The 26,674-nt window shown below is 42.7% G+C and overlaps 1 protein-coding gene across 1 annotated transcript in view; it reads right to left on the reverse strand.

Moving 5' to 3' along the window:
- Window positions 1–26,674, reverse strand: part of LOC126473752 (bestrophin-2-like) — a 476,054-nt gene that overhangs the window by 444,465 nt on the left and 4,915 nt on the right. The window lies entirely within an intron of this gene.

Here is a 26,674-nt window from a genome sequence, read left to right on the forward strand (position 1 = left end):
TGGCCCGTATGACATTTGGGAATCCACCTGTTCTATAGAATTCCCTTATGTTCTTTGATATATTTCCTTGGCTCTGTAGCTTGGACATATGGAGTGGCTTTAAGGCAATTAAACTGTTTCTCGCATTGTTAAAAGCTCCTCCAGCAGTAGTACGATGGATATTAATGAGATCCCCTGCTACAATTTGGTAAGTACCTGTGAGAAAGATTCGCAGTCCGCAAAGAAGTTGCAGCCTAGGAGACAAAGCACGGTTCCTGTCAGTAACGGCTCCAGCAGACCAAGCAACAACTCAAAAGATTCCTTACGAAACCCAAACCGCTCTTTCCAGTCACTGTCGCTATACATCAGAAATGGGTCTCTTCTCTCCATTACAACCCTCATTCTTGGAATGTTTTCCTCTTCCTCCAACTCCATATATTCTTCGTAGTCCAGGTAACCTAAAGAATTCGACACTTAAAACACAGAACTCAAAGATCTCACCTTACTCTCTAACTTTACTCCAGTGTTTTTCAACCTTTTTGAATACGCGACCCCTTTCCAAGTAATACTATTCTGGCGAGCCCAGAACCATAATAAAAGTACGTCAGTGTGGCGGAAGCGAATCAAAATAAAAAAAAAAGGCTTTGGGACGACAGTTATCTGAAGTATGGATTTTACTGTCATAAACAATAAACCTCAATGTGTAATTTGCGGTGAAGTATTGTCAGGTGAGAGTATGAAACCATCAAAGCTTCTGCGTCACCTCTCAACTAAACATTCCAAGGAAGCTGATAAACCGTTGGATTTTTTCGAAAGGAAACTGAAAACACTTAACCAGCAGCAAACTACTATGATTCAGATAAAGCTTCTGCGTCACCTCTCAACTAAACATTCCAAGGAAGCTGATAAACCGTTGGATTTTTTCGAAAGGAAACTGAAAACACTTAACCAGCAGCAAACTACTATGATTCAGATAATAAAATAATAATGTTATTTGTTGATTTAAAATAGTATTAATGTTTCAGTTTTTTATTCGTTTTTCTGATTTTTTATTCGTTTTTCTGATTTAACAATATTTTTTATCTGATGTTAGGTATCCAGTATCAACGAGAAATAATTACTAGCTAGCTACCGAGTCGCATTCCGAATCGCGAAAGCAGGGAAGCCGCAGACAGATGCAGAGAATCTTATTTTGCCAGCAGCCTTGGATATGATGAAATTACGTCAGGTAAGCAAAAGGCTCAAATGGCTCTGAGCACTATGGGACTTAACATCTGAGGTCATCAGTCCCCCAGAACTTAGAACTACTTAAACCTAACTAACCTAAGGACATCACACACACCCATGCCCGAGGCAGGATTCGAAACTGCGACCGTAGCGGTCGCGCGGTTCCAGACTGAAACGCCTTGAAACGCTCGGCCACACCGGCCGGCTAAGCAAGAGGCAAACAAGCTAAAAGGCATACCATTTCCTGATAATACCATTGAACGTAGAATAAACTATATGGGCGGTGACATTCGAGGATAGTTAGTCGAAAAATTAAAGAAGAGCGCACATTTTGCTCTGCAGTTTGATGAATCTACCGAAGTTTCAGACTGTGCTCAATTTATACATCTACATCTACATCTATATTCCGCGAGCCACCTTACGGTGTGTGGCGGAGGGTACTTATTGTACCACTATCTGATCCCCCCTTCCCTGTTCCATTCACGAATTGTGCGTGGGAAGAACGACTGCTTGTAAGTCTCCGTATTTGCTCTAATTTCTCGGATCTTTTCGTTGTGATCATTACGCGAGATATATGTGGGCGGTAGTAATATGTTGCCCATCTCTTCCCGGAATGTGCTCTCTCGTAATTTCGATAATAAACCTCTCCGTATTGCGTAACGCCTTTCTTGAAGTGTCCGCCACTGGAGCTTGTTCAGCATCTCCGTAACGCTCTCGCGCTGACTAAATGTCCCCATGACGAATCGCACTGCTTTTCGCTGGATCATGTCTATCTCTTCTATTAATCCAACCTGGTAAGGGTCCCATACTGATGAGCAATACTCAAGAATCGGACGAACAAGCGTTTTGTAAGCTACTTCTTTCGTCGATGAGTCACATTTTCTTAGAATTCTTCCTATGAATCTCAACCTGGCGCCTGCTTTTCCCACTATTTGTTTTATGTGATCATTCCACTTCAGATCGCTCCGGATAGTAACTCCTAAGTATTTTACGGTCGTTACCGCTTCCAATGATTTACCACCTATGGCATAATCGTACTGGAATGGATTTCTGCCCCTATGTATGCGCATTATATTACATTTATCTACGTTTAGGGAAAGCTGCCAGCTGTCGCACCATAGTATTTGTGCGCGTTGAAGCAGATGAAATTATCATGGAAGACATTTTATTTTGCAAAGCACTCCCTGCGAACACTACTGGCCAGTGTTTGTATGACGTGTTTTTAGAAAGTACTCCCAACTAGCCGGCCGGAGTGGCCGTGCGGTTCTAGGCGCTACAGTCTGGAGCCGAGCGACCGCTACGTTGCAGGTTCGAATCCTGCCTCGGGCATGGATGTGTGTGATGTCCTTAGGTTAGTTAGGTTTAATTAGTTCTAAGTTCTAGGCGACTGATGACCTCAGAAGTTAAGTCGCATAGTGCTCAGAGCCATTTGAACTCCCAACTACGAGATTGGACAGAATGTATCGCCAGTTGTTGTGCTGGTGCTAAAGCTATGACTGGGCAGTAAAAGTGGGTTCGTCGCGAAATTAAAATCAATAATGCCATTTTTTTCGTGGACACTCAGCTTTCTTCATCGACAAGCTCTTGCAGCCACGATTTGAACTTATGATTTAAATGATATGCTTAAATAGGTGATCAAAGTTTAAGATAAAGCGTTGCAAACTCGACTGTTTAGGATCATTTATGAAGACATGGGTTCGTTCCATCAAAATCTCCTTTATCACACAGAGGTCAGGTGGCTTTCCAGAGGAAAGGTATTAACACGAGTTCTGGAATTAAAAGGTGAATTGTTAATGTTCTTACAAGATTCTAAATCTGGATATGCGAATTACTTTTGTGAGCTTGTTTGGCTATTTAAATTAGCATTTCTCGTGTAACTTTTTAACCGCCTAAATGGTTCAAATGGCTCTGAGCACTATGGGACTCAACTGCTGAGGTCATTAGTCCCCTAGAACTTAGAACTAGTTAAACCTAACTAACCTAAGGACATCACAAACATCCATGCCCGAGGCAGGATTCGAACCTGCGACCGTAGCGGTCTTGCGGTTCCAGACTGCAGCGCCTTTAACCGCACGTAACCGCCTAAATATTTTAAACAAGAGCCTCCAAGGGAAAGAAGAAAACATAACAGCTAAGGATAAAATCAAAGGATTTTTTTGTTTGTGGTCAACGTATTTACAAAAGATGATGTTTCAGTCTTTCCCTTACATTCAGACGACTGTCGAAGAAATTGCAATGGGCCAGTCGGTGGTACTAAGTTCTCACATTCCTTGCATGATACAGAGCTTGCATAATTTTGAAGAAAAACTGTTAAGTTACTTTGCAGAACTGAAATCTGACGCTAACAATGGTCATAGATGGATACTAAATCCATTTCTAGATATGTCAGTACAACTGGCTGATATGAGCACGATGACGAAAGTAACACTCATAGATTTAGCAGATGACGGGATGCTTAGAATGGAATTTAATTCGCAAAAGATTTACGTCTTCTGGACGAAGAGAAAAGAAGAGTATCCACTGCTGGCAAAGGAAGCTTTTGAAATTATTAGTGTCATTCGCCATTTCCTACCTTTGTGAATTAGCGTTCTCTTCAGTGGTGAACATAAAAAAGAAGGGAAATAGACTTCAACTAGAAAATGATTTGGTGATTTGCGTCTCAAAAATAGAATCACGATTTGACAAATTATTAATAAATAAATAGGCACAGCCTTCTCATTTAAACTGTTGTATTTTTATTGTAGTCTAGGACCTATAACCCTTGCTTACTTTCATCTGGCTAAGTGACACCCCTGGCAGATATCGCTGCTGTCTTCCTATGAATAAAAACTGTTCAAAACAACAAAATCTTAATAAGTGTCAAGTATGCTTTTTAATAATACAAATGAGAGACGTTAGTCATTTTGCATCAAATTGCAGTTGTGCTGATAACGCGCTATGCATTTGCGTATAATCGCTGGATCGTACCATTATTGTTATTGACTTTACTCTTGCCGGTATGACTTATGCTCCGCGGGAAAGAAATGACAATGAGATAACACAAAACGCGGAGGAAATTATTATTATTACGACGAACAAAGTACATTAGACGCTCCGAGAAAGACAATGCCACCGACAATGCCGTATTCAGCTGTACTGTTCGCGACACTCCTCGCGCTGCAATTACTGTAACCGATAACTCCGCTCGGGTCTCCTCGACTATGTTGCCAAATTCTCTGTGACGTTGTTGCAAGCAAGACTCATGTTACTTCATGGCCTTGAAATACCTATATATGAATTCCATTTTAAATATGTCGTCGTTAACCAGCGCGTATTCAATAAAGCTGCACATTAACCAATACGTAGGCAGATGTTTCATTCAGCCAGCCGTCTTCTGTGTTTCTGACTCATTTTGAAGACAAGATAAATACAAATGTCTTTAGACGACATCTTATAAAAAAAAAAGGATGTACATTTTATAACATCTTATAAAAAAGGATGTACATTTTATAAACTGTTTTAGTATTTTTTCGGAATGGAATGCATTATCCTTTTCTATATGAATTCCAAAAGAAAAATATGCTTCGCAGTGCAGTTAAGACTCAGATGTGAATCATCCTTGTTTAACGAGGTCGCACTGTATAGTCAATTTGTAAACAAGAAGATAGTTTTTCGAATTTCTCACTTTTACGTATTGGATCTTCTTCATTTTATAAACTGTTTTAGTATTTTTTCGGAATGGAATGCATTATCCTTTTCTATATGAATTCCAAAAGAAAAATATGCTTCGCAGTGCAGGTAAGACTCAGATGTGAATCATCCTTGTTTAACGAGGTCGCACTGTATAGTCAATTTGTAAACAAGAAGATAGTTTTTCGAATTTCTCACTTTTACGTATTGGATCTTCTTCATTTAATTATCGATTGGTTCCTGAAAACAGTTTTGCGTTTATTTACCGTTAACACGGAGTATCTATTATAAAACAATATACAATATGCTCAATTCAGAATTAATATTAAGCAAGGAATTACGTAATTTTAATAAAAAATAAATACCATTTTCCAAAAGCCTATGTTTTTGTATTACGGAACCCCTAGTTTTGAGACATGTAGCAGGATGGTTATATCATTTACTTTCATTCTGCTTCAAAAGAAGACAACATTTCTTTTTAATTAATTGCAAGAATATGTTGTATATATTTTCACAAAAGATGGTACTAGTTTTTGTAAGATATTCTCAATTCCTTTATAGAGCACTATCAAAAAAACAATGATTCACTTCACAGCAATCACCATAATTAACTACACGACAGAAATGAGAAATTAACCAGGTGACCAGCAACGACGATTTTGTGGGAATCCCGATGAAGCCACGGAACTAGGAAAATACAAACAACGTCAACACGCAGTGTGTAAATTAAAGTCTGAGTTGAGCTCACGCATCCTAGATCAACTCAGCTGAAATTAGTGTACCTCGCGCCTTGTCTCACTGCTGCCAGTCCTAGCGATCTATTGTTTGGTTCGCTTGTTACTGAAATGCATTCTAGTAACCGTGGTGCCAAATCTTGCACGTGAGCCGTGTGCATGTTGTTGCAGCCATGTTGTATCACATTTGAACGCGAGCATCTTCATAAATTGTTCTCGTTCCGAGTCATATTTTTATCACAGCAGATGGCACGTAAAAGTTGTCAGTAATACACAAGACGCAGCCACTTCACCGCCATTCCAACCCGGAAGTTGATGTGCTCCTCTCCCTCTCCCTGCAAACCTCTCAAAGGTGAAACACTATCTGTAGAAGTGTTCGTGACACTCGCCGCCTAGTTCCATTCCGCAGAAGTGGGAAGAGATCGACAGACATCATGTTGCTTCTCATTGGAGCAAGTGTTTGCGTACTTGTTCTCTTCAACAGGTTTAAATTAAATTAGTATTGGTTCAAATGGTTCAAAAGGCTCTGAGCACTATGGGACTTAACATCTATGGTCATCAGTCCCCTAGAACTTAGAACTACTTAAACCTAACTAACCTAAGGACATCACACAACACCCAGTCATCACGAGGCAGAGAAAATCCCTAACCCCGCCGGGAATCGAACCCGGGAACCCGGGCGCGGGAAGCGTGAACGCTACCGCACGACCACGAGCTGCGGACTAGTATTCATTATTATAAATAAGTACCAGATCTGAATGTGAGCGAATTTGCAAGAAGCTTTCACAAAACCTTGTCACTTCCGTGTGACATTTACAACATAGCAGATGATCATCATGAAACATACGTTACCAGCCGTGCTGCAACTGCTTTCTCATGCGACCGCGACTCCTTGGAACAAGGCTTTTGCGAGCCCCAGGGTGTCGCGACACACAGGTTGAGAAACACTGCTCTACTCCTACTACTGCCCAGGAGTAAATTCTGGCCTTATTTCCTCCTTAAGTTACTAATGTAGTAGCGTACTCTTCAATGATTCTCTCCACCAGTAATGTAGTAAATAAATTTACTTCGAAGGAAATGAAATATTTACTTCTGGAGTAATTTACTCCTTTAGTTCAGTACTATCGAGTGGAAGTCACCGATTTCCTTCTCTCTTAGTAACTTACTACTTTAGTTTCACTTACTCCTGGATCGTGCTCGCCAGAAGTCTTACATGTGCAAATATGACTGATGGAAGAATAGAACCGTAAACTCACCAAGATTGCGTTTTGTACTCTGCAAACGGTCTATGAGTGCCCCTCTAGTCACGTGACACACGTCAAACCGGTAGCCAAGTTCGTTCCATACCTTGCGTAGCAACATTGTGTCTATATTATTTTAACTAAAGTTCAGTCTTGATCACAACACTTATGTCTCAATAACATAGGTGGCCGGTTTCGATTATATTTATATAACCATCTTCAGACCCATAGCTTCCTTGGAGGATGGTAGGCGGAGCTCTCCTCAGCTGCTACGAAGTCAACCCTTGACTTAAAATATAATACTTTATTGATCACTGTTCCAAAATGTTTACCACCCTCAAATGAAGAAGTCACAAGGCGTTAGGTCAGACGATCTCAGGATCCAAGAGAACAGAGCCACATCATCTTCACCACTTGGTTCAATCCAGCATTTAGGTACCGACGAATATCGAAGGTCCAATGAAAGAGTGCCACATCTTGTTGGAAGATGAGATACTCTGAATCAACTGTCACTGAAGACACAACCACAGCTGCAACATATCAAGGTAAGAGGTACCCGTCACAGTATACTCACATACAGCTACGTCTGTGACACTGCAATGAAAACATTAACCTTCGGCAAATCTCGTTCATATCCCACAGTTTCATGAAGATTTTCAGTGTCCCACACTCTCACATAGCAGCGATTAACCCTTGAAGATAAATGGAAGATTGCTTCGTCACTGAATATCAGTTCGGGGACGAAATGTTCACCCTCGTGTGCTTCCTGCATTGTAACGGAAAACTGAAGGCGCCGGTCGTCATCTCGCGGTTTTTTAATTATTCCATGAGTTGACGACAGCAAAGTTTAAAAAGTAACAGCGGTCGTAAAATTTTCCACACAGTTTGCTGCGTAAATTCAAGTTCGTGGCTTTCGAGGAGCGTTCATTTTTTTGGACTGGGTACGAAACTTTTCTTCGCCCTCTCCACGGTTGCATCTGGCACACTTACTCGACCGGTCGTCTTCTGTTTACAGATGCAACCAGCGTCCCTAAATTGTCGATACCAACCCGTAGTGCTCAGTTTACACGGCGGTTCTTTTCCCTAATTTCCTCTGAAAGCGCACTGCACTGTTATAATAGATAAGCATCTCGCAAAATCTGACACACAAAAACTCTTTCTTTGCATTATCGCCGTTTTCTAAAGGCGCTGCACGCGTAACCGCAACTCTGTCAGTTTACGGCTTTATTAAAGGCGTCGATCATATATGTGCATGTAATACTTCGGAAAATGTAACTCTGAAAACGAATGAATCATTTATAGTAGCCCGGTACTTTCCAAATGATATCTTGCGGCGTCACATTCAGTGTCGCGACAGTCACTCATGTTGTTTTAGCTCATCTATGTATCATTGTTGTTTCTTTCGCTAACGGTTTACGGGAAGCTCTACATCCGGTGAACCTCCATTTTCTAATTTTCTCATTTCACAAGACATGTGGAAGGAAGTTCGTGAGAGTCATGCAGTACTGGCCAACATAAGCTTTTCTAGTTTGCTGTGCAATGTGGCAGCTGATCAGAATATTAATATACCATTCTCTTTCCTCAAGACTTGTTCTAAGAATAGCACAGTATAATGATTTTTATTTTTTATTTATAGTACTGAATCGCCCTCTCTGTGTCCACCTCAACTTCACTTTGGCTGCCCATCTATCCATCTCTACCTGTCTCCTACTCCCCACTCTGTCCCTCACCTTCTACTCCCTTGAAGGGGGTTCATTATGTACGAGGTTTACTGTTCACTACCCTACTGGGGCAAATGTACATGTATTGCTCACGCGCTGCCTGCGATATAAAAACATCTCTGCTGTAATAGAATCGCAGGTCACAGCAGTGTCGCAGTAATAATCGCTCGCTCCTACAGAGCAGTCGCATTAGTTCGTTGTTATGGAGCAGTCGCAGTAGCAGTCGCCGCTGGTGCAGCGCAGTTCATTGCCATGTAGTGTAAAGTAAATTTTATTATTCTTCATCGCCATGCGCGTACTTAAATTTGTTGTCTGAGGCATGGGCGTACCCAGCGAGGGGCAGGGGAGGAAGCTGCCCCCCCCAGAAGATATTCGCAGTTTTTTACTAGTTTACTGTTTTATTTAATAAGAAATGCTGCATGTTTTCTCGGATTGTACAAGTGCATTCTTGTATTTAAAATGTTTATTAAAAGCAGTTTTTCACTGGTTTACTGTTTTATTTAATAAGAAGTGCTGTATGTTGTCTCGAGTCCTTGTTTCCTGAGACTCGTATGACCTGCCCCCCCCCCCCCCAGTTCAGATCCTGGGTACGTCCTTAGTCTGAGGTGTTAATATGAATTTGTTCCAATCCTTTTGTGATTTGTCAGCACTAATTAAGTCAGACTTGTAATGTTCAATTTTTTTATGTAATGGTTTACAGAAACGTTTTCAATAATAATGTTTTTCAGAACATAATTTTTACCAGTCATTTACATAAATTTAAATATTTTACAAATTTTCTCAGATCATAGTCATGTGTTGTTTAATAAGAGGACCAGCTATGCAGCTGTGTCAACAAGCAAAGTCAGTCTTTCTTCTAATACTGCAAAACACGGACAAATGTTGTTCACTAATAGTAGATAGGCCAGCATTGCACTAAGCTGTGCCATTTAGGAGCAGATATATAGACAGCGTTATCCGCCGACAACATTATGAGGTAAGAATTTTTCAGTTTTTTCAGGTCGATTTCACAGGGCCATGACATAGTGCTGCTTACATCCAAAATTTTCAGTTTCAATTCTCAGTCAATTTAGTACCGGAAATTTTTAAATACGGGAAGTTTACACCCTAGCTCTGTCCATTTCCTCCAGCCCCTCTCTCCTTCCTCCCACTCCATCTGAACATACCTTCCTCCCTCTCTCTCTTTCCATCTGCGCTTCCCCCTCTTCGTTTTACACTTTCCCACTACCCATCTACACCTTTGACCTATCTCATGAATTTTCCCTTCCTCCTTTCTCAGTGTCCATTTCTTCCACCTCCTTTTTCTGTCCATCCTCTACCATCCATCTCAACCTGCCCCAGCCACGCTCAATGCCACGTGACAACATGCCTCTAACGCAGGGCAGCCTACATGTCAGAGCCCAGAAAACTGTTTCTTGCCACTGAAATGTAGGCTGCCTTCCAAGCAGGTTGATTTGGTCAATACTATTCCCATACAACACAACTTTTGTGTAGGGCAGCATATATGCCAGAGGCTGTAAAAAACGTTTTTGCCCATATCTCTGCCCCTATTGGAGCTATGAGGTCAAACTTCAGAGTGCTGACACTTGTGAGGCCTGCAGCTGCTGTACCAGATTTGGTTGATATCGATACAGCGGTCTGGCAGGAGATCCTGGTTTGTTTACGTAACAGATAACAGAACACGGAAGTATGGATACTTGTTTTACTATTTCAGCACCTCAATTCACCAGTGTTTAGCTTACTGTTTTATAGAGATTGTAAATAAAATACAAAATATTCTCCTCCTCTGCACATACATTATGTGCCCAGCCATTACACTTGGTACACAGCACTCCATCTTCTACAGACGACTCTAAACACATAATGCATTGTTCAGTCTGTTCTGCTGATCCATTATTTCCTGTAAATTCCAGTTTTCTTCGCCACTTTGTAAGAAGACTTCCTTGGCAACCCTTTGTGAGTTTATTTTATTTTTGACTTAAATTCAGCTTTCTTCAACTTCTTTTCTGCTTTTAATCTCTTCTCTTCAGTGACCATCACTTTCTTTTCTAATTGTTAATGATGCTTCAGCTGTCTCCCTCGTGGTCAGTTTATTTGACCTTGCTCACAGCCATTTTAATGCACTCTGCATTCCATTTACCTCTAACTTTTTCTGATTTTCTGTTATTTCAACCTGAAAAGAAGTAACAAGAGGAAAATACCATCTAACCACTGAAATTACTACTGGCCAATATGAAAGACAATCGGGTGGCTGGTACTGGCGGACAAACACACAGCAGGATCTAGACATATTGTACGTTCTTTTATAGAAATTATTATGAAACGTGTGTTGGATGTCATTCCTTACATAACATAGATAAAAGGAATGTAGCAACGAAATTAAATCATATTAAAAACTGGTACTGCAGACCACAAAATAACTTTGGTGCACTAAGGCCTACAGCAACACTATAAAGCTGTCAGAGCAGGCAAAGCACTGAAGACAGGAAGAAGATATCAAACTCCAGTACACATGTATATAAAAGCTTACTTCTGCTAACCATACACTTCTGCTATTTTGAGGCAGAAAGGGAAATCACAGTTGTGGTAGGTACTGTAAGCCGGCCGATACTGCACGACTCTCCTCTAGTATGCTGCCAAACTCTTCTTGGAAAGGACACTCTCGAAATTACAAGGAAAACCTTCCGCACTTACAAAAGGATATCTTGACGAAACAAGCTGCTCTCCGATATATGTTCTCTCTCTCTTCTGTCAGCCTAACGTCATAAGGGTGCCAGACTGACTAGTAAGTCGAAGTAATCAGTGGAACGAGTGTTTTGTAAGAGTCTTCTCTTGTGGACGAATTACATAGCCGAAAGAGTCTTCCAATAAATCACAGCCTGCCATCTGCTTTTCGTAAAATTAGATTTATGTGGCCATTCGACCTCAGATTGCTCCGGAAGGCTACTTCCAGGTACTTGATGGTTGTTAATGTTTCCAGTGAATCATTACCAACAGTTTACACCTACATCCAGAACGAAGGGTCCACGCTGAACTACCGCAAAGGCGAAGGTACGCACTGTTCGCCGTGGGCTGGATTGCCGACAAACGAATCTCATACGGAGCAAAGCGACAGTGGGGGAAAGTAGACCTACTTCTCTCCATTAACCAATCCCGATTAGAACAGGACAGTGAGAAAATTATTTTGTACGTTTCCACGCAACACAACTCCCAGAAGACTATTATACACTCCTGGAAATTGAAATAAGAACACCGTGAATTCATTGTCCCAGGAAGGGGAAACTTTATTGACACATTCCTGGGGTCAGATACATCACATGATCACACTGACAGAACCACAGGCACATAGACACAGGCAACAGAGCATGCACAATGTCGGCACTAGTACAGTGTATATCCACCTTTCGCAGCAATGCAGGCTGCTATTCTCCCATGGAGACGATCGTAGAGATGCTGGATGTAGTCCTGTGGAACGGCTTGCCATGCCATTTCCACCTGGCGCCTCAGTTGGACCAGCGTTCGTGCTGGACGTGCAGACCGCGTGAGACGACGCTTCATCCAGTCCCAAACATGCTCAATGGGGGACAGATCTGGAGATCTTGCTGGCCAGGGTAGTTGACTTACACCTTCTAGAGCACGTTGGGTGGCACGGGATACATGCGGACGTGCATTGTCCTGTTGGAACAGCAAGTTCCCTTGCCGGTCTAGGAATGGTAGAACGATGGGTTCGATGACGGTTTGGATGTACCGTGCACTGTTCAGTGTCCCCTCGACGATCACCAGTGGTGTACGGCCAGTGTAGGAGATCGCTCCCCACACCATGATGCCGGGTGTTGGCCCTGTGTGCCTCGGTCGTATCCAGTCCTGATTGTCGCGCTCACCTGCACGGCGCCAAACACGCATACGACCATCATTGGCACCAAGGCAGAAGCGACTCTCATCGCTGAAGACAACACGTCTCCATTCGTCCCTCCATTCACGTCTGTCGCGACACCACTGGAGGCGGGCTGCACGATGTTGGGGCGTGAGCGGAAGACGGCCTAACGGTGTGCGGGACCGTAGCCCAGCTTCATGGAGACGGTTGCGAATGGTCCTCGCCGATACCCCAGGAGCAACAGTGTCCCTAATTTGCTGCGAAGTGGCGGTGAGGTCCCCTACGGCACTGCGTAGGATCCTACGGTCTTGGCGTGCATCCGTTCGTCGCTGCGGTCCGGTCCCAGGTCGACGGGCACGTGCACCTTTCGCCGACCACTGGCGACAACATCGATGTACTGTGGAGACCTCACGCCCCACGTGTTGAGCAATTCGGCGGTACGTCCACCAGGCCTCCCGCATGCCCACTATACGCCCTCGCTCAAAGTCCGTCAACTGCACATACGGTTCACGTCCACGCTGTCGCGGCATGCTACCAGTGTTAAAGACTGCGATGGAGCTCCGTATGCCACGGCAAACTGGCTGACACTGACGGCGGCGGTGCACAAATGCTGCGCAGCTAGCGCCATTCGACACCCAACACCGCGGTTCCTGGTGTGTCCGCTGTGCCGTGCGTGTGATCATTGCTTGTACAGCCCTCTCGCAGTGTCCGGAGCAAGTATGGTGGGTCTGACACACCGGTGTCAATGTGTTCTTTTTTCCATTTCCAGGAGTTTAGTTTCGGAAATCTTTGTTTTCTTTACATTTTAGGCTTGAATCAATTTTGTCTACCCAATTAGATACAGGTTTTCCAGGAGTCGGTTGTTTTACTTTTACTCGAACGGTGCTGATAAATAAACTTCTCAATTTCGTCTCCATCACTTTATATACCGGGTGATCAAAAAGTCAGTGTAAATTTGAAAACTGAATAAATCACGGAATAATGTAGATAGAGAGGTACAAATTGACACACATGCTTGGAATGACATGGGGTTTTATTAGAACCGAAAAACATACAAAAGTTCAAAAAATGTCCGACAGATGGCGCTTCATCTGATCAGAATAGCAATAATTAGCATAACAAAGTAAGACAAAGCAAAGAAGATGTTCTTTAGACGAAATGCTCAATATGTCAACCATCATTCCTCAACAATAGCTGTAGTCGAGGGATAATGTTGTGAACAGCACTGTAAAGTATGTCCGGAGTTATGGTGAGGCATTGCCGTCGGATGTTGTCTTTCAGCATCCCTAGAGATGTCGGTCGATCACGATACACTTGTGACTTCCGGTAACCCCAAAGCTAATAATCGCACGGACTGAGGTCCGGGGGCCTGGGAGGCCAAGCATGACGAAAGTGGCGGCTGAGCACACGATCATCACCAAACGATGCGCGCAAGAGATCTTTCACGCGTCTAGCAATACTTTTTTTTTTGTTCCATTAAAACCCCACGTCATTCCAAGCATGTGTGCCAATTTTTACCTCTCTATCCACATTATTCCGTGGTTTATTTTCAAATTTATACTGATTTTTTGATCACGCGTTATTACGAAGCTACTACTATTCTTTTTAATTTAGGGAAAAGTTTGCTTATCATTACTTTTAAGTGATGTCTGCTTGCCTTCAGTGGTTAAAAACTAGTTACAGTGGTCCATATTTGTATCAAGTTTCTATGCTCAACAGCACTTTAACGACAGTCATCGAATGAACCAGTTGCTGCACTGCATTCAGTTACTATAGCAAGAGCCAGCCACTTACTTGAGATGGAGTGAGTGAGTGAGTGAGTGAGGGAGGGAGGGAGGGAGGAGAGACTAGACGTCATGTCATTGTGAACAGAGATATATCTGGAGACGCACAAGGAACTGCGGGCGTTCCCCAATACAGCGTTATTAGAACCATTACTGTCCGTATCACTATATTGAATGTTCCTCCTAAGAGCCGCCAGGCGCAGTTTCTCTGATGTTTACCATTTTCCTTTTCGCAATGTACAGCCTCAATCAGCCAAAACATACTGCTCATCAAATCTTTCATGCGATGCCCAGTGTCAACGTAAAGAGTCGGTTTGTTTCCCGTTGAAAACAAAATTATTTCTGAAGCGGAATTTTGCGTGCTCATTCGTCATGGGGGTTGAGGCGTAGCACCTTGTATCCCACCCTAAGTTGGAAAAAGGATGTATTTTGATATTTGGGGATTTTATGATTTTCTTCTTTCAAGAACTTCCCCATAAAATATTTATAAAGACAGTAACTGTTCTCGAAAGAACAGAATACTGTTGGCGACCGTGCAGCTTTTCCCTGGAATAAATGACGACTAACTGAAACTCTCAGCTGCCGACGGGTGTTGTTGATATACCTCGATGTGGACAGCTGAAAATGCGTGCACCGACCGGGACTCGAACCCGGGATCTCCTGCTTTGCGCGGTTTAATACTGATACCGGATTGGCTATGGTGTATATCAGCGAGTCAGTTCGCGCGTATTGTTGTTGTTGTTGTGGTCTTCAGTCCTGAGACTGGTTTGATGCAGCTCTCCATGCTACTCTATCCTGTGCAAGCTTCTTCATCTTCCAGTACCTACTGAGTACCTTCTGAGTCTGCTTAGTGTATTCATCTCTTGGTCTCCCTCTACGATTTTTACCCTCCACGCTGCCCTCCAATGCTAAATTTGTGATCCCTTGATGCCTCAAAACATGTCCTACCAACCAATCCCTTCTTCTAGTCAAGTTGTGCCACAAACTTCTCTTCTCCCCAATCCTATTCAATGCCTCCTCATTAGTTACGTGATCTACCCACCTTATCTTCAGCATTCTTCTGTAGCACCACATTTCGAAAGCTTCTATTCTCTTCTTGTCCAAACTAGTTATCGTCCATGTTTCACTTCCATACATGGCTACACTCCATACAAATACTTTCAGAAACGACTTCCTGACACTTAAATCTATACTCGATGATAACAAATTTCTCCTCTTCAGAAACGATTTCCTTGCCATTGCCAGTCTACATTTTATATCCCCTCTACTTCGACCATCATAAGTTATTTTACTCCCTAAATAGCAAAACTCCTTTACTACTTTAAGTGTCTCATTTCCTAATCTAATTCCCTCAGCATCACCCGATTTAATTTGACTACATTCCATTATCCTCCTTTCAAGACACTATCCATTCCGTTCAACTACTCTTCCAAGTCCTTTGTTGTCTCTGACAGAATTACAATGTCGTCGGCGAACCTCAAAGTTTTTACTTCTTCTCCATGAATTTTAATACCTACTCCGAATTTTTCTTTTGTTTCCTTTACTGCTTGCTCAATATACAGATTGAATAACATCGGGGAGAGGCTACAACCCTGTCTCACTCCTTTCCCAACCACTGCTTCCCTTTCATGCCCCTCGACTCTTATAACTGCCATCTGGTTTCTGTACAAATTGTAAATAGCCTTTCGCTCTCTGTACTTTACCACTGCCACCTTCAGAATTTGAAAGAGAGTATTCCAGTTAACATTGTCAAAAGCTTTCTCTAAGTCTACAAATGCTAGAAACGTAGGTTTGCCTTTTCTTAATCTTTCTTCTAAGATAAGTCGTAAGGTTAGTATTGCCTCACGTGTTCCAACATTTCTACGGAATACAAACTGATCTTCCCCGAGGTCCGCTTCTACCAGTTTTTCCATTCGTCTGTAAAGAATTCGGGTTAGTATTTTGCAGCTGTGACTTATTAGACTGATAGTTCGGTAATTTTCACATCTGTCAACACCTGCTTTCTTTGGGATTGGAATTATTATATTCTTCTTGAAGTCTGAGGGTATTTCGCCTGTCTCATACATCTTGCTCACCAGATGGTAGAGTTTTGTCATGACTGGCTCTCCCAAGGCCATCAGTAGTTCTAATGGAATGTTGTCTACTCCCGGGGCCTTGTTTCGACTCTGGTCTTTCAGTGCTCTGTCAAACTCTTCACGCAGTATCTTATCTCCCTTTTCGTCTTCATCTACATCCTCTTCCATTTCCATAATATTGTCCTCAAGAACATCGCCCCTGTATAGACCCTCTATATACTCCTTCCACCTTTCTGCTTTCCCTTCTTTGCTTAGAACTGGGTTGCCATCTGAACTCTTGATATTCATACAAGTGGTTCTCTTTTCTCCAAAGGTCTCTTTAATTTTCCTGTAGACAGTATCTATCTTACCCCTAGTGAGACAGGCCTCTACATCCTTACATTTGTCCTCTAGCCATCCCTGCTTAGCCATTTTGCACTTCCTGTCGATCTCATTTTTGAGACGTTTGTATTCCTTTTTGCCTGCTTCATTTACTGCATTTTTATATTTTCTCCTTTCATCAATTAAATTCAATATTTCTTCTGTTACCCAAGGATTTCTATTAGCCCTCGCCTTTTTACCTACTTGATTGTCTGCTGCCTTCACTACTTCATCCCTCAGAGCTACCCATTCTTCTTCTACTGTATTTCTTTCCCCTATTCCTGTCAATTGTTCCCTTATGCTCTCCCTGAAACTCTCTACAACCTCTGGTTCTTTCAGTTTATCCAGGTGCCATCTCCTTAAATTCCCACCTTTTTGCAGTTTCTTCATTTTCAATCAGCAGTTCATAACCAATAGATTGTGGTCAGAATCCACATCTGCCCCTGGAAATGTCTTACAATTTAAAACCTGGTTCCTAAATCTCTGTCTGACCATTATATGGGAGCTAAAGAACTGATTTGTGAAGTCTAAGCAGATCGGAACTCAGCCATCATCATGTTTGGATGCATACCTTACCATCTCTGAACAGATGTAATAATTTTGCTGAATACTGAGTAAAAATTGACCGTGGTGTGCCGCAAAGTGAGCGCAAACGTGGGAGGAAAATGAAGACGCCAAATTCCGATTTTTATGTGACTTTTGAATAACTAAAATTCGCGTGGCATATTGTACAAGCTAGCAGCGCGAACTGAACGTTGAAAGGGATCGTGTTGGTGAGTATTTGAGCGAGCATTCTGTCGCAGCTAATTTGTTTAATCTTTTATTGATAACAGGTTCGGTTAACGCTGCACCGTCTCAAATTAGTCTACAGCGGTATTTATTTCATCGGTATGTATTAACAGTGACAGTAACACACAGAAAAATAGCCAGTATTCCAGCAGTGATCGAGCAGCGCTGCTGCACGGCGGCAGTAATCCGCGCTGACTGGGGACTACACTAATTTGGGGTCGCTCTAACTAAAGGACATGTTCTATTCCGCTTTAAAAATTATCTTGTTTGTAACAGGAAAGAAAACGTCACTTTCCGTCGACACTAGTATAATGGACCCGCGGTCTCTGGCGGCTCGTGACAGAATTATTGCATTTCGTTTGGACGACAATGGATCGGTTATGGTGGTCTGGTTCCATGGCAAGCTCTGTCACCAGACATGACACCAACGGACTACTGCTTCTGGAGGCATGTGAAGAGCCTAGTATACAAGACTCCTGTCGATATTCTCACGGATCTGGTTGCTAAGATTATCGCTGCCGCGGAAGTAGTACGCCAAAGTCCCGGTATTCTTGAGGGCTTAAGACAGTCCATGGTGTGTCGTTGTACACTCTGTAGTGGTCATGGTGTTCGAAATTTTGAACAAGTTCTGCATTTGGTACGTGTTGCACTGTACATTACATAAGGGATTGAACAATCTGTGATAAAAGTGTACATGTTTCGTCTGAGAGTTGTAACATTACTTTGTGTCGTGTGTTGTACGGTTTGGTTATAGGATATTATAGGCTTCTTCACTGCTGTGAAGGTATTTCCACGGAAATAAGGGTGATTGCAATAAGAAACCGAATAAATCATAATCACATTGTTATTCTGTAACGAGTCGATGGAACCGTGGGTCACTTGTACCAAAATACTCAGAAGGTATCCCCAAACAACCTCTGAAAGTTTGTCGGTGTGGTTCTGGTTCACCCTGTATATAGCAGACAACGTCGGATGCTTCATGAGCCTGTTTGCCAGTGATACTTTTGTATAGGAGATCACCCCCATAGGCCAATTGTTAACTGGTACGGTAGCTCAGCATGTTCAGTCAGCGTGCTAACCACTCTCTGCAATTAAATAAAAACTGAAGTTCTCATTGATGGAATTGAAAGATGTCACACGCATCAACGCAGTACCACTGACGAAAAACGACGAAGAAACAAACGGTAAGAAAGACGACCCCCCCCCCCCCCACAAATAAAGAAAAAAAATTGTTATCGTCACCGCCTTCAGTGTGGAAGGGCCCCGGTTCGATTCCCCCTATATCCTCAGATGTTTACCTCAGAGATAGGGAGGTCTGGTATGGAGTCCACTCAGCCCATGTGAGGCCAAATGACGAGCTGCTAGAATAAAGAAGCGTCGGTATCATAGGGATTCATTTACTGGCAGGAACGGCTGAGTTGCCCATAACATATTAAAATTCATATACGAGTTGTAAAATCACCCTTATGATACACAAAGCTATGATACTTAAATCTAGTCGGTGAATAAAATTGTTAAACTGCCCAGTTGGGTTAGTATCTCAGACCATCCTCCAACACTTCAGGGATGAGGCCTGACATTTCACAGAATTTTAGGACATATGTTCACAATGAAATTTTCACTCTGCGCCGGAGTGTGCGCTGGTATGACAATTCCTAACAGATTAAAACTGTGTGCCAGACCACGACTCGAACTTGGAACCATTGTCTTTCGTGGGCAAGTTCCTTACTATCTGAGCTATCCAAGCACAACTCATGAGCCGTCCCTACAGTTTTACTTGCACGAGTGCCTAATTTCCTACCTTCCAAATTCACAGACGTTCTTTTGTGAAACCTGAAAGACTAACGCTCCTGGAAGAAAGATAATGGAGACAGGGCTTAGCCACAGCCTGCGGGGTGTTTCCAGAATGCAAAGTCCTTAGTGTGGGACAACATGTATAAATTACTTTCTGAAATCCCCTTGTGTAACGATAAAATCTTGATACTTTCTTAAAATTGAAGGAAACAAACGTTTCATGATGTAATGTGGCATATGACCTACTATACTCCCTGCACTCATTCAGGCTCTGAAGACGCAAAGGCGGCAGTTTCTTCGATGCATGGTTGCTTAGTCTGAAGCCTGATACACCCAGATCCATGAATCCCGAATGTCTTGGTTGGACTTGGCCGATTCCAAAACATCCACTAGAAGTTTGGCTGTAAAAGTCCTTGACTGAGGCAATCCTATTCAGTGATCGAGGGAGCCATCAAACTTACTGTACACTTCCACCCTTACCTTACATTACTTTTTCGTGTCTGGAAACCAGTCACTGTCTTTCAGCCCAGTACTGGGCCACATCCAGGGCTTCTTTCTTATCCACCTACAAGTCGTCGAGGTTGCATCTGTAGGGACAGTTTGTACAGGCCAGGTGGTGTTCCATGTCTTGCACAGCATCACTATCGCAACTCCCGTCGTCACGTTAGCATGACGCCACCTGATCATGTTTGTTCTCACTGGGGCCACCCCTGTTCTTATACGGTTTAGGGTATTTTTTTTCAGTTTGTAATGGAGCTGCCAGGCACTGCATGTGCTGGTGGATAGTCAGGTCTTTTACGGGATTTCAGTCGTCAACACTCGCACTCAGTGCCAATGGGAGGATGTCGATCGTCGATGGTTTGTTTGAGCCTCTTTGTGAATTCGTGAGATGTTCTTTTGGATCTGGGCCTCACAAGACCAGCAGCTCGGTAAAGCTTTGATACGGGCGAGGGTTTCATACACCCTGTTGTGAGTCGACATATTTCATTATGGCTTGCCATACCAGGTGTGTGCTTTCAGCTGTAGAGAAGCATAGTGTTTGGGCCATAGTTCTCAGGATAGCAGGCTTTTCTCCCCATTTGCTGTTTACGAATTTCCGCAAAGTATTATTCTGGAGGCCACCTTCTGACGGATCTTATCACAGTGCTGTCTGTATGTCAGAGATCTATCCAGAGTCACACCTAGATAAGTTTGTTTATCTGTGTGCTCCAATGTGGTATTATCCCAGGAAACATTCAGCTTTCGCTTTGCTTGCCGAGATGGAAGGTGGAAAGTGCTTACTTGAGTCTTCGAGTAATTCAGTTTAAGATAATTATTTTGATAGTATTCTGACAAAACCCTGAGTGGTTTTCCCAGATTCTGTTCTAACCCCCCTCCCCTGAGCTGTGATTACCAAGTCATCTGCATATAGGAAATGATTAGTATGATTAGTCGTTGGCTGGTCGTCAATGTATAGTAGTTAAAAAAAGGTAGGGGGCCAGAACGCTTCCCTGGGTCAGTCCTGTACGGTAGCATACCGTCCGACGCGGCTGAAGAGATATAAAATACTGTCTTGCCTCAGCCGCCATCGGGGTCCATGAGGGGCGTACCAGTCACTGTATTGCTAGCTCCTCATTTGTCAATAATACCAAATGGAATTAAAATTTAAAAACAAGAGCTACATCTAAATTTACATGACTACTCTCTAAGTCACACTCAAGTGCCAGGTAGAGGTTTCTCTGAACCACATTCAGACTATTTCTCCACCGTTCCGCGCTTCAAAAGCGCGTGGAAAAAACGAACACTTCAGTCTTTCTGTAAGAGCTCTGATTTCTCTTATTTTATTGAGACGATCATCCCTCCCAACGTAGCGTGGCGACAGTAAAATAATTTCACATTCGGAGAAGAAAGTTGGTGATTGAAATTTCGGGAAATTATCTTGCCGCAACGAAAAATGTCTTTGTTTTAATGATTTCCGTCCTCGCTTACCATATCCGTAACTCACTCTCCCCTGTTTCGGCCTTTTTTAACTTTTTCGATGTCCTATCCGCTTAGGATCCCTTATAGTACAGAAATACTCTAGCAGAGACGAAGAAGCGTAATGTAGGTAATCTCATTTGAAGGCCTATTCATCTTCTAAGCGTTCTACCAATAAAACGTAGTCTTTGGTTTGGCTTCCCACTATTTTCTATTTTATCTATGTGATCGTTCCAAATTTAGTTGCTCATAATCGTAATTCCTAGATATTGAGTCGCCTTGACAGCCTCATTTTGTGTGATTTATAGCGTAATCGAAATTTAACGGAATTCTTTTTGTACCCGTGCGAATGACCTCATACTTTTCATTATTTAGTGTCAATTGCAGCTTTTTGCACCATACAGGTATCTTGTCTACAGGTATCTGCAGTTGGTTTTGATATTATGATGACTTTACGAAACAGTGACAGCATCATCTGCAAACAATCTAAGAGGGCTGCTCAGATTACCTCCTAAATCGTTTGTGAGGATTAGGAACACACAGGGCCTACAACACTTCCTTAGGAAATGCTAGATATCAAATTTTTTTTACTCGATGATTATCTGTCAATTACTACGTACTGTGACATTTTTGAGAAGAAATCAAGGATCTATTCACACAAACTAAAGCTACACTTCATAGGCACGCAATTTGTTAGAAGTCTCTTGTGAGGAGCGGTTTCAAAAGCCTTCTGGAAATCTAGAAATATGGAATCAGTTTTAGATCCCCTGTCGAAAGCTTCTACTACTTGGTACTAAAAAAGAACCAGTTGTTTTTCACAAGAAACAAGGTGCTATAGATAAAGGATCTGAGTCCCTGCCTCCCCACTCTCGTCATTTATCATGTTGAAGACGTTTCCCAAAAGCTGACACTATAGCCCGATTAAAATTACTAGACAGTTGACGTTTGTCACTTGGCGCTACAGTGTTGCCACATCGGCTGCCGTTCGGTTATAGGCGACACACAAAAATGCAAGTCATTTCACAAATGCTGTTAATGTGTAACGTGGACTAATGTTGAAGTGGGTGCCACGGGGTATGGCGGAAATGCGAGGAGTTCTGTCGACAGTCGATTTTAAGTGACCAATGACCGAAGTGCAGCAGAACACACATTTTGCAGCCCTGAATTTAAACTCATGTCCTACCCTAACCTAACCTAATCTTACCAAAACCTCATGAAGTGCAACGTATCCGAGGAAACGGCGGTCAACTATCTGCGACAAAACTAAAATCACGACTGCTTTGTTTTGAAAAATGTCAGTTTCAGCGCTAAAAGCAAATTGAAATTTCTCGCTATCATTGGTTATTTGAAACTATCCTCACACTGGTTACACGAGTCGCTGCGTTACCAACCGATAAGAGCGCATAAAAATGAGCGATAAGAAGAAAAATAAGTGCATAAAAATTGTCAGTTCGATGATGAAAATGATGCGTAAAAGAATTAGGAATTTAAAAAATAGCCCCAAACAAATTAAATAAATAAAGATAATAACTCAAGTCTTTTGATCAGATTCAGAAATAATAAAATTTCGCTGCGTTTAATAAGGTTCCCACCAATGACCTACGCACCAAGCCTGGAGGCTAACCACGACGTTACACCAGTACTTTGCGTTAAGTTGTTAAATATGTGACTCAGTTGATGCAGTCGCAACGACGAATTGTAGCTTTCAAAAATTCGGCTTCACGCTATGTTGTGCGAAGGTTATCTCATGTAAGCCGATCTCCGTTGTTATAATATCTATGTATGTGACGCAGAATTGTGTCTTGTGCGGAAGGATCCGGTAGTGTTTGGTTAGTGCAGTGTATGAAACATGTGTGTTTAAATACGAAGTAAAAGGGCAAGACCCTGGATTTGGGATCCAAACACATCAAAAACAAAATCCGGAAGTGAACTGACCAATTGTTGTGGCAATTTGGCAATGAGGAAACCAGCTCCAGCACGTGAAGTGTCGACTATTACGTAATTTTAATCAGACTATAAGCGCAAGGTGAAATAACACTTGATACGATCTGAACATGGCCCTGTGAAGTTCGCAACAGTATCCCTATCTATTTATTAAATTGATTTTGATTTTTATAATCATACAGCCTTAACCAGCATACGGAGCAAGCCATAACAATTGAAACACCTGGAAGGATATAGCAAATAAAGAAATTTTACTAATGTGCGCGCATAGTGTAGTAGGCAGAGTTCATGGATGATCTGGAGATACAAAGGGTGCAACACTTCGTAGGCAGAGCTGTCACCTCTGGCACGAGCCATGGCTCTGACCTGGCTGGGCCAAGAGTTGAAGCGAGCTTGGATGAAAAATTGTGTGTCGTTCCATGCTGCTTGAACTATATACGATAGTTCACCCATGTGGTGGTCTGCAAATGGCCAGTCCTCCTCAGCACACCATAATTAGCTGTTTTCAGTGGGTGAGTGGTCTGAGGAAGGTGCTGGCTAGGGCAAAAATCTAACGCCCTCTTACCTAATACCCTCTTATCGAGGTCGGGTGAAGACAGCATGGCCAACATGCTGTCTTACATTATCCTGATGGACGATAACGTCATGGACACTTCACTCAGAAAATACGGCACGGCCACCGATCTCGACACGTCAGAGATATAATGCCTGCTGTCCAAATGACTGGGTGTTCGATAAAGAAATGATCGAGTGGCGCGCCCAGTGGCACCCTACAGCATCAAGGCAGGTGCTGGGCAAGTGTTGTGGTGACAAATGCAATCTGGCAATACGCATCCTCCTCAACAGTCTTCACGTTTGGATGCGCCCATTGTGATGCTGTAAACAAGACAGATGCTTGTCTGAAAAGACGATGGGTGCCATTCCTGTGTCCAGTGTTGTTGGGCGTACCACCGTCCGATCGCCTCCTGCTGCCCTGTTAAGGAAATCTGCAACATGATCTCCATTCTGACAGTCTGTGATGCTGTAGAAGTCGTTGCACTGGCCGTATGGATACACGTCTTGCTGCAAAAAGCCCATTCGCTGACGCAAGGTATTCGATGTGACATGACCGCGCCAACGGTGTATCTGTACACTCGAGCGCTAGTTGCGTGCGGCCGTTGAGATGTTGAATGGCGTTGAGTATAGCCCGACCGAAACCACCGATAACGTATTCCCTTGACAGTCGCGGGATTCTGACCGACGCAATCAACAATATTACGGAACGATGAACCGCTATATTACTAGGCCGCAATCCTGCCATTGTCGAATTGCTGTAAATGCCAGTAGATATTTCTCCTTCTTACATGGGATATAACACTATCTTTTCGGCAATAATTAACACTCAGAATGATCTCATTCTTCAGCGGAGAGCGCGCTGATTTGAAACTTCCTGGCAGATTAAAACTTTGTGTCAGACCGAGACTCGAACCTGCCTTTCACAGGCAAGTGCTCTACCGCTTCAACTATCCCAACACGACTCACGATCTTCCCCTACATCTTCACTTCCGAAAACAGCACATTCCTATCTTCCAAACGCCGGCCGCGGTGGTCTAGCGGTTCTAGGCGCTCATTCCGGGACCGCGCGACTGATACGGTAGCAGGTTCGAATCCTGCCTCGGGCATGGATATGTGTGATGTCCTTAGGTTAGTTAGGTTTAAGTAGTTCTAGGTTCTAGGGGACTGATGACCACAGATGTTAAGTCCCTTAGTGCTCAGAGCCGTTTATCTTCCAAACTTCACAGAAGTTTATCCACATACCTCGCCAGACTAGCACTTCTAGAGGAAAGTAAGTTTGGAAGGTAGGAAATGAGGTGTGTGTGTGTGTGTGTGTGTGTGTGTGTGTGTGTGTGTGTGGTTTGAGGTTTTCGGGCGCTAAACAGCGTGGTCATCAGCGCCCAAACGCATAGAAACAGGAACACATGCGGTGAAGGGACGAAGACGGACAGCGAACAAGGAGAACGGCTAAAAGACACACGCCTGACGCAGTTCCAAATCCTCTTATGCAGAGGCAAAACAAGAGAAAAAGAAACGCACTAAAAAAGGAAAGGAAACACAAGGAAAAGAGAACAGAAATCGAAGTGAAACAAGTAGGTAATCGTGACTGGCGGACCTCTTACCTAAACCCTGGGTGAGCCTGTCACCCAGCAGCACATTAAAATCCTCTCCCTAAAATCTGAGGCAACAAATTGGACAGGACACAAAACCGTAAGACATTAACCACAGTCGTTGCGTCGTCTTGCAAAATAGAGGGCAAATCCGGTGGCAAGGAAATGAGGTGTTGGCGGAAGTAAAGCAATGAGGTCGGGTCGTGATTCGATAGCTCAGTTCGGTACAGAATTTGACAGCATAGGGCAAAGGTCTCACGTTCGAGTCCCAATTCGGCACATGGTTTTAATCAGCCAGGAAGTTTCAGTTAACATTCAAATGCTATTTCTTAAAGAGAAACTCGCTGGGTACTCACTCTTTATTTCTACGTAGAATGTAAATTGAGTTACTCGAACCCGAATTTGTATATCCAAGCAGAAGTCGCGATCATTCATTACGCTGTAATCGTACGAGGGGTATACAAAAAGGAAGCCTCAATCGGTCGCGTAGGGAAACCACAGTGAAAATTTGTTGAAGCTTTGAAAAAAATTTTTTGGATTGATCTCTTAAAGCCTTCAGCTGCCATTCTCTTTATTTCCTGTAGGATTGTACACGGATGTTTTTTTTTTTTTTTTTAGTAGCAGTTGCTCCTATGACATCATGTTATGCTCATAAAATAATTCGAAGTGTTCACGCTATTTTAGGAGCACGTTTACTCGTACACATAATATCACATACTAGAGTCACACGCATAATTCCATTCGCAAATCCGCATGACGATTTTGTCATGACGAACTTGGGCAGTACTATCTAGGTACATGATGTATTCACAATCCTAATGAAACACACTAAGTATAAAAATATACAGTATCACATATATAAACAATAACCTAATAAACGGTAGTTTCTTTAACGTCCTGATCCTCTGTTGTGAAAGAACTGTGTACTGACATGATCTATACAACAGCATGACGACGCGGTCACATACCCAGAAACGTTTAATTGAAGATGACAACGACCGCGGAAGCCTACGCTCGCAAAAATCTATGATGTAATAAGGTATCTGTTATGAGGAGACTACAGACCACATTTACAAACGGTGAACTAAATTATTTATGTAAATCATGCTACTGTAATACATATTCTGATTATGTAACTTCGGCATGGTAATTTCTGCTTACAGTAATATGATGCTGTCAGAACGTTGGCTTATCTTCCACCTTTAGAAGACTTAGATGGCGTGATAAATGCCATCGCATGAAGTCGCTTTTATAATGCCCAGTTTTCCTTCTTGCCTCATCTGAAACATATCTATGTTTTGTGTGTTTTGAGAATGTATATCTAGACTCGTTCCAATCTTTGAGGGTTCCCCTTCTTGTTTGAATCTATGGAACAGGATGCTA

This window comes from Schistocerca serialis, chromosome 4, assembly GCF_023864345.2.
Source record: "Schistocerca serialis cubense isolate TAMUIC-IGC-003099 chromosome 4, iqSchSeri2.2, whole genome shotgun sequence".
In the NCBI taxonomy this organism is placed as follows: domain Eukaryota; kingdom Metazoa; phylum Arthropoda; class Insecta; order Orthoptera; family Acrididae; genus Schistocerca; species Schistocerca serialis.